Raw genomic sequence first — 9,936 nt, 5'->3', positions numbered from 1 at the left:
GATGGAAGCTTGCAGGACTTAAAGCCTATACGACCTGGCACATTTCATGAAGTCAGAAGAGCAAAGAAATGAAAACAAATTTATTTTAATTGTAATTGCACTTAATTTTTATTATTTAGTCTGTAATAATGCATGCATCTGCATGATATGGATTGAATGCTCAGATGGTCATGATTGACCTTAGGAGACCTAACCTTTCACATAAAATTTTTTTTCCTAAATGCCAAAACTTATACAAAGGTTTTGAAAATCATTTAGGGTCAAAAAAATGGTCAAACTTGAGTTTTTAACTTGGCCCGGTAGACCGAACCATTACAGTTCAAAACGCCTCGGTCGACCGACCACACTTATGGCCAGAAGTCAAATAGTTGACTATGTCTTGATTAACTGACCATAAGAAAAACGTACGTCCATGGTCAACCGACCATTCAAATTTGAATTTTTACCACCCTCGGCCAACCGCCCGTTTAGTTCAAAATACCCTCGGCCGATTGGAGCTCAATCCTGGCAGACCGGCCCGCCCTTTTCCACGGTCGACCAAACCTATGAAGGTTCGGGAAATCGCCTTGCCCAGCCAATCGAACACCTCCCATGGCAAACCAAACCCAAAACCAAATTCAGAATCTATGTGTGTGTTCGGTCGACCGACGCTGAAGGTCAGCTGATCGAACCTCTCGGGTTGGGTTAATTTTTCAGAGCTAATCACATTTTAATTTTAATTAAACATTTTTGAAAATGACCAGTGTATCCCCAATGGTCATATTTTTCAGAAAAACTATAAATACCCCTTCCATTTCTTTAATTAGTAACTTTGATTAGCAAATTTTTTTTCTCTCAAATTTTTACTTAATCAAAGTTCCCCCACATACACTTTTATTTCAAATAGGATTAATTCTTTCATACTCTCCAACTCTCTTTGATACTTTCTTTGAAATATTTTTAAAGAGAGTATTTTATTTGGGCATTCATTTATATTCAAAGCATAACACTCTCATTCATTCCTTATTTTTGAAAATCATTTTTGAGAGTTGTTTATAGTTTTTCCCATGCATTTTTTTTTATAAATATTTTCGGGAAAAACCATGCTCTTACTTGTGAATCTTTTGCACTTCCATTGCAAGATGCATAAGCCTATCTTGTTTTATTACACAAACCCATTTTGATCCAAAACTCTAAAATCTCCTATACTTTAGTTTGAAAATATTTTTTGGAGATTTCATTTGAGCATTTGAAGATCTTTGAGACATTCATTGCATACTTCATTTTATCAAAGATCATTTGTTTTATTTTATGCAAAAATTATTTGAAAGCATAACCCTAATTTATCCTACTTCATATTGAAAATATCTTTTGGAGAAACATTTTATTAGGGTTTAAATCTTTGAGGTATTTATCATATATATCATATTCAAAGATTGCAAAAATTATATTGAAAAATACCCTTACTCTACTGAGCTCATATTTCATATCATTAGAGAGTGCATTTTGAGCTTAAACATGTAAATATTTGCTTGTATTTTCAGAAGCATATTATATGTACAAAAAAAATTCTTATGTACCGGTTGGGTTCAGCTCGTTAATTGAACTGGGCAATCTCTGCCCCGTAAGGGAAACCGGTTGGGTTCAGCCCGAAAATTGAACTGGGAAGTCTCCGCCCCATAAGGGAGACCAATTCGGCTCAACCTGGTAATTGAGCTGGGGTATTCCTCACCCCGTAAGGAGAGGTATATAGGTTGGGGTTAGCACTGTAATGTGACCTAAGGTTTACCTTGTCCCGTAAGGAAAGGTTGTAAACAATTTTTACTCCACCCGTAAGTGAACAGCATTAATGGAATCCTTGGGGGGTATGCCCAAGGTGGGGATGTAGGTTGGTTTGGCCGAACCTCGATAACAAATCTTGTGTCACTCTCTCTCTATCTCATTATATTTCTGCACCTTAATTTCCATATGTGTATGCCTTTTCATTTATAGTTATAATTATTTTATGCACACATTTGAATTAAATGTGATATGTTGCATATGTATGTATGGACTCATGGCTTAATCACTTTACATACACGCTTTAAATAAAATGGGATATGATATGGTTTCTGTATGCTAATATTCAATTTGTTGTGAATGCCATATTGATTTTAAATATTAGCATACTTGATTCATTGGAGGAATTGTGAATGCTTAGATAGATCCTAGGTTGTGTAATACTGGATGCGATATGGATTGAACCTAGGAGAAATTTTTTAATACCCAATTCACCCCCCCCCCCTCTTGGGATCACTCAAATTACATTAAATATTTTTTAATTAAAACCGAGAGTATGGAAAATAAATTTCTCATTATAAAATATGAGAAACCTTTCAAGCAAAAATATATAGATAAAAATATGCTCAAGGTTCTCTTTTCAATATCCCAAGAATTTTTCCAAAATGATTTTTCAAATAAAGTTCAAGGGAAGCTAGGGCTTTGTGCTTAAGAAGATTTTTTCAAATAAACACATGTAAGCTTATGAATCTTGCAATGTATGTGCAAAATTCACCACCTATAAGAAATTTTTCCACAAAAATATTTATCGAAGAAACAATAAGTGGAGAACTTTTAATCTTACTCGTAAGGATGATTTTCAAAAGTAAAGGCTTGAGAGAGTAAGTGTTTTTTAAAATATATATGCCCAAATGAATGATTTCTTAAACAACTCTCAAATGCAATACCTTTGCAAGTGAAAGAAGTAAAAGAACAAGCAAAGCTCTCTTTCAAAATGATTTTTCAAAGGAATTAAGAGAAAGAGAGTAAAAATGAATAAAGCACAAAAATAATTTTTGGAAGGATTTTCAATATGAGCATTAATTAAAAAAAATGAGTAATGAAGGGGTATTTATAGAATGTTGACAAAATATGACTGTTAGGGACACGCTGGGCATTTTTTAATTTGTTTAATCAAAAATTAATTGCGTTTAAGCGCTGAAAAAATTGGTTAACCCGAGAGGTTCGGTTGACTGACCAAAGTGTTGGTCAACTGAGTTAGGGTGATTTCCAACCCTGAGTGGGTTCGGTCAGCTGGCCACAAGGGCCGGTTGACTAAGCCTTTGAAGGTCGGTCGACTGCGCTCATTTTATTCTTCTATGGTCGGTCAACTAAGCCTTTAAGTATGCCCAAAAAATCAAGTTCGGTCAACTGGTGAATGCACCGGTCAATTGGCCTTAAAGTGAAATTCAAATTTTATGAGGTTTGGCTGACTGAGGAAACTTAATTGAAAAGCTGGTCGATCGACGGAGCTTTGTAAAATGTTGACTTTCTGACCTACGGCATGGTCGGTCGGCTTGGATAAAAATGTAATCTTGGCACTGATTTGTTTTCAAAAACATATTAAAACCTTTATATGATTTTAGTCTTTTATGAAAAAGGTTTTTCGTGAAAATTTTGGTCTCCTAAGGTCAGTCTATGGTTCGTCTGAGCTTTATCATCATACCATGCATGACATGCATTATTACAGACCAAATATAAAAACTAAATGCATTACAAATATTATGTATTCATCTTCTTTTGCTCTTCATTTTCCCATGGAATACGTTAGGAGTACGATCTTGAAGTCCTTCATGGCTTCCAATTTCTTTCCCTTATGTGTGATGTGAAGTGTAAACCTGCTCAAGCACTTAAAAACACACATAAGATACTTGTGCTTTGTCAGCATCAAAACGGGAATCGGACTCAAAAAGTAAACATATATCTCTAAAGTAAAAGCTTGGGGATCAAGAACTAAGGTGTCAAGCCCCGAACCCGCCAAGTGTGGCTTGGAGTGCGATGTGATCCAATCACCTGTGTATGATACCATAACCTCAATCACGTAGCAGAAAAATAAATAAACGTTCTCAATAATATACTAGAGTTCTATATAATCATTCCAAAAATTTCCCAACATCCAGTATGCATATATATACATCTCAAAAAATTAAAAACATAAACCCAAAAATACATCCAAGATCAATACCCTCTCGCAAAAATGCTATGCCAATAAACCCAGCCCCGAGCTTGCTAAGCTAGATCACGCGGAGGTCCTGAAAAAGATGAATTGTATAACGGGTGAGACACATCTTAGTAATACGGAATAGATTAACGCCAGTGTGTGGCTATCATAATTTTAGTGTATACAAAATATCATCAGTTGTTAATTAACCACAATCATAAAATCAATCTCAGACCATACCCACTCACACACACAATTATTTATAAGCGAAAGTTCCCAAAGATATGAGAGATTACACGCCCATACATGTAGATCCCCTCTACTCTAATACGTTATACAACTTGATTTGGCTACAACTGATACCTATCAGGGCACTCGCCTTTCTTAGCAAGCCCTCGGGTGGAGAGTTTAATTCGCCCCAAAGACATATAATACTACTATACACACACACACAATTATTTATAAGTGAGAGTTCCTGAAGATAGGGGAGATTACACGCTCATACATGTAGCTCCCCTCTGCTTTAATACGTTATGCAACCTCGTATGATTACAACTAATACCTATCAGGGCACTCGCCTTTCTCAGCAAGCCCTCGGGTGGAGAGTTTACTTTGCCCTAAATACATATAATACTACTATATTTAATACATTTAATACTTTGTTACTTTATTATGTACGTTGTTATCTCTGTCAAACTCAACTCTTCATAATCTCTATTATCACATGCTCTGTTCTCCTATCACATAATCTGTTATTTCATTTCACATCCTCTCTCTTCATATATTATGTATTCACATACACTATTCTGTATTTACATGCATTGTTCTATTATACTCTGGTTAAATCTACAGATATGAATTTAGAACTCAATTTCATATGGAAAAAAACCGACATGCTTCCCCCCATGATAGATTGTGCGGCCCGTAGGCTAGACTTAACCCTGGTCGGCCCACCAGAGTTAAATCAATTCCCAACTCTTCAGTCTGCTAGTCCGATTGGCTTTCCCATGCTAGTCTAGACTCCAGGGGGAACACTACCCTTAACAGCTCAATCGACTATTCAATACCAACACTCTCTAAGACGTGTGGTTGCACTAAGCTCTCCATAACTCTCGCAACGATACCGTGCGTACTATGGTCCTCCGGAGTTATCAAACCATACATTGCAATTTAACATTAATACTCTGCTCTAATTAAACAATTCTAAATACAATATAATCTCAAAGCATTTCAGTATTTCAACATATTATACGTATTTCATAAGTCAACACAGTATTTTCACTTTTCCTCATGCCACACGATTTGAATAATACACATATTTATATAACTACTGAAATAATAAGTCAATCCATGTTCATTATCTGTTTTACTGAAAATATAGGTTAAATTATCTCCACAATTTATCTAATACTCAAAATAAGTGTTAGTAAGAAAAAATGAGATAATTAACCCTACTCACCTTGACCAATTTTAGAAAATGTAAAACAATTCCAACCAATCATTTCAACCAGTCAAATTATCCAGAGAATCCATTACTTAAATCTTGTAGCCTTTTTCTTTACTTTAATCGGTTCATTTTCGAAAATAATAGCTATTAACACAACTCTAGGCTCAAAACCCTCAGTTTAAACAGTTGGCTTTCAAAACTTGCATGATAATCATATACATACACATATAATTTCCATTTTAAGTGGTAGAATTTACAAAACAACTCGCTTAATCTATTCCCCTTACTTGGTTTCTTGAAGTTATGCTTGCAAGGATCCCAAAACTGTGCATGTAGTGCTCACACGAACCCTAAATTCATAAATCCTAATTTAATCAACTCAACCCTAGGTAAAATATTATTTTAATATTTCCTAAACCCACAAATTCAAAATAAATTATTAAACTCTCAAAAACATCAAATTTGCTTAATTTCCTAAATCTTACCCTAGCCTTGGAATAGTGTCTGGAAAGCCCAGTTCAAAAATTTACTCCCTAGACCTGTAGAGAAACGCTCCTAGATCATCATGGTGGTTTTTGTTCATCAGTTTGTCTAAAGATTGGGGAGAAATTGAAGAGAGAGAGTAGGTTTATCTTATCCCAAGAGTGGTGCCTACGACGCTCCTACGACAAATCCACTCCGGTTAAAATGTCGGTAGCGGAGAATAGAACCCGGGGGTATTTTTCGTTCTCCAATTGACCGAGAATCCACCGAAAATTTGAGAGAGAGAGAGAGAGAGAGAGAGAGAGAGGTGGCGGAGGAGAGAGAGTTGGCGAGAGAGAAAAGCGTGAGAAGCTCTTTATTTCTAAAAGATTGAATTTTTCAATCTTCTCAAGGAAGCTTCACTTCCTTTAGTATATATATATTATTAAATTAATTATTATTATTATTATTTAATTATTTAATTAATAATTTACTTTATTTTATTTTATTTTATTTTATTATTCTTTTTTTTTTTTTGGCTCACTACATAAGGATTTGCATGAGATTGATAGGGATGAAGCTTAGCAGCATAGGAAGTTAAATGGTGTGCTGCAGAAATAATGAGGCGAAGCACATTAATTCTAAAGTTGGACCATTTACTTTTGCCTATGTTTTATGTTACCATTGATGCATTGAAGAATGATGATAAGTAGGAGATGTATAAGAGAGATCCTTTTTTGCATTAATGATTGGTAGACTTATATACTTTCAAGAATGCACAAGTCTTGATATTACTTATGTAATTTGTGTGCTTGGGAGATACTTAAGTGATCCTGGAATAAGTCACTAAAAAAATTGCAAGGAAAGTAAGAAATATTAGTAGGATACTGAAGATTATATGCTAACTTATAGGGAATATTTTGATGTTGGTTATACAAATTTCATAAATGATAGAAAATTTACATCTTCTTATATTTTTATGATGGTAGGAGGAGCTATGTCTTGAAATAATGTTAAACAAAGTCTTATAGCTACCTTGACTATAGAGGCAAAGTTTATTATGGGACTATACATTATTGATTCCATTGTGGGACCATAGTGTATATATTGTCACAATATTGCCATTGTTAGCTTCTCTCAAAACAAGAGTTTGTGGTCAAAGCACATAAACGTCAAGTTTTTGCTTTTCAGAAAGAAGATTTGGGATTGACAAACTTGCACTAAGCATAAAGCCCCAGAGTAGATGATTGCATACCCATTAACCAAGGGTGATTTAGTTAAATCCCTTTGATGTTTGAGTTTATGGAGTACATCATTACAGTAAATGTAAACCTTGGTTTTTATAATTATGTTACTCTCAAGAATTTTGTGGATTGATTCATTTTTATTGGCATTTATTGTATTGTACGTACATTTATGTGAATCGTGTTTATGGGAATATTAAGAATTGTAAATTATTGAGGCATTTTAACCTAGCCTCATTCTATAAGTTATTGAGACATTTTAATTTTATCTCATTTTGGTGTGTTTTCGAGATATTTTGATCTTGATCTTAATCCTGATTAATTTCTCTAAGGCACAAGCAGCTTAAGTGGATAAATTATGGGAGATATTGACCCAATCTCATTCAATTGGGTGGCGGGGACATTTCACTTTCTACCTCGATTAGCTTCTTTGAAGCTTAAGCATCTTGGGTGTATGCTTGGACCACTTTCAAAAAAAAAAAAAAAAAACATGCATATTAATCACATTTAGTCATACTATTTTGACCACACTAAATATAATGGTCCCTTTTAAAATATGATTAATACTTTATTGATCTGCATGATGTTAGTAGCCCTATTAGATATGACCTTTTGGATATGGATGATTACATTTCGAACCTTTTATGATATATGGTGCTTGCTAATGTTTGAAATTCTTTGTTGTGGCCATATGTTGTGTGATTTAGTTTTGAGAAAATTATTTTTTTAATAGAACTTTAGTTATGCAATCAAAGTGGGAGATTTTTAGAATTTTAAGACTAGCATAGCCCAATTTTATAGAATCTGAACTAACTGAATGTCAAGCTTTTATGAAAATGCTCATATGGCACATGACCACCATTTTGGTTCGACCTTAGTGCACCAAATTAATGTTAGGATTAAGAGTGTGTGGCCTTGTTTGCACAAGCAGGTCGTGATAAAGAGGGCTCATTGTGCTAGTATTTAAATGATAAGAAGATGCCATATCCTCACCTTACTTTTGTGTGATTTCCCAAAAGTCACAAAGAAAGGGCAAGGGAAGGGGGTAGTAGGCTCTCTAGGGATATTCATGGATTCACATGAACAAGAACCTATGGAATCCATAGCGCAAGGTATGCATCTAAATATTTTGTTAATGATTTCATGTTCATATGGTTGTGAATGGTTTAGGGAAAAAATGTTGCTCATAATATAGGATGTTTTATCATTAATGTGTGCTATGGCAATGTACACAATGGAATGTGTTTGTATGTGCAATGGCAAGTGTGCAATGGAATGTGTTTGTGTGTTCAATTGTGTCTTTGTGTGCAATGAAGACACGTCCATGGGTATACTGTGGAATGTGTTTGTGGCATAAATGTGGAATAGGATGTGTTTGTATGTGCCATGTGTTGGGTGGTTCAGGTCCTTATAAACCCCAAAAGTTTGCTCATGAGGCGAGACTTTCCCTCACACTTAAAAACTAACCATCAGCCCCTCCACAATCGATGTGGGATAACCCCAACAATCTCCCCCTCACACATCGGGCTCCAAACCGGCAACACCACATACCCGGCATCTTGGGGAGAATGTTGAACCATAGCTCTGATATCAATTGTTGTGAATGAACTTGGATTTGCACAGCGGAAATTAAACACAATAAGCAATGAAGAACAAATATAGAACACACACACACAATATATATGAAAGCATGAACAACAACACAAAGAATTACATGGTTCGGCAATACCTACATCTATAGGAGCAATCGACAAAGTTTCAATATAAGTGTCAAAGAACACAATACAATACTTCTTACAATGATTTCATCTTCTAGAATATACTCAAAATGGTATATTTATAAACATTTCAGAGGTTTCCCTCCAAACATCCAACTACACTAACGTTCGAATTCAAATTTTGAAATAAGCCTCGCTGCCCCGAGCCAAACCGTCGACGGTTTCAGGCAAAATAGAAATACTGCCCTGCTGCACTGCTGTACCCTGATTTCTTTCATACTTTCTCTTGAGTCGCAATTTCCAACACCATGCTAATGCGTGTAATGAGATGTGCTTGTGTGTGCATGTCATGGCAGTGTGTGCAATAGAATGTGCTTATGCATGCTAATAGCAAAGCATGCAATAGGGTGTGTTTGTGTGTGCCATGGACGGGTTCGGGTATTCCATGACAGTGTGTGGAATGGGATGTGTGTGTGCGCGCCATGACAAGGTATGTTGTGGTTTTGTTTGTGTGAACGGTAAGGTACGCAATGAAATATCTTAGATGTGTGCCATGGTAGGATATGTAATGTAATGTGTTTAGTGTGTGCCATGGCAGTGTTTGCAATGGAGATGTGTTTGTGTTTTCCATGGCAATGTGTGTGATGGGATGTGTGTATGTGCCATAGCAGGTGTATGCAATGCTTGGGGTTGTTTTTCTGTTTGTCTCTTCTTCTTCTTCTTCTTCTTCTTCTTTTCTTCTTCTTTTTTGCCTTGGTTTTTGAAGATGATGAAACAATTTAATGTAATTATATGATCTACAGGTAAGGCCGGATGTACTTTTGTAGCACTGCACACACCTACCTTGTTAGGGGCAATTTAGTTATTTACTTTTTTGCTGTTTTTTTTCTTGGTTTTTGAAGATGATGATAACAAATTTTTTTTTGCTACCTACTATATGTAATGAAAATTTGTTGGGTTTTGTTCATTTTTTCCATAATCAATGATTGTAGCATGCTTTTTGCTGATCTTTAGCTACACTGGCTTGGTATGTTCTAAAAAAATATTGTGCATCTTACATGAAACTTAGACTATAGACCACCAAACAAAACATATGTTTGTACGTAC

Source organism: Malania oleifera, chromosome 2 (genome assembly GCF_029873635.1).
Source record: "Malania oleifera isolate guangnan ecotype guangnan chromosome 2, ASM2987363v1, whole genome shotgun sequence".
Lineage (NCBI taxonomy): Eukaryota > Viridiplantae > Streptophyta > Magnoliopsida > Santalales > Ximeniaceae > Malania > Malania oleifera.
Note: the sequence above shows the minus strand (reverse complement) of the source record.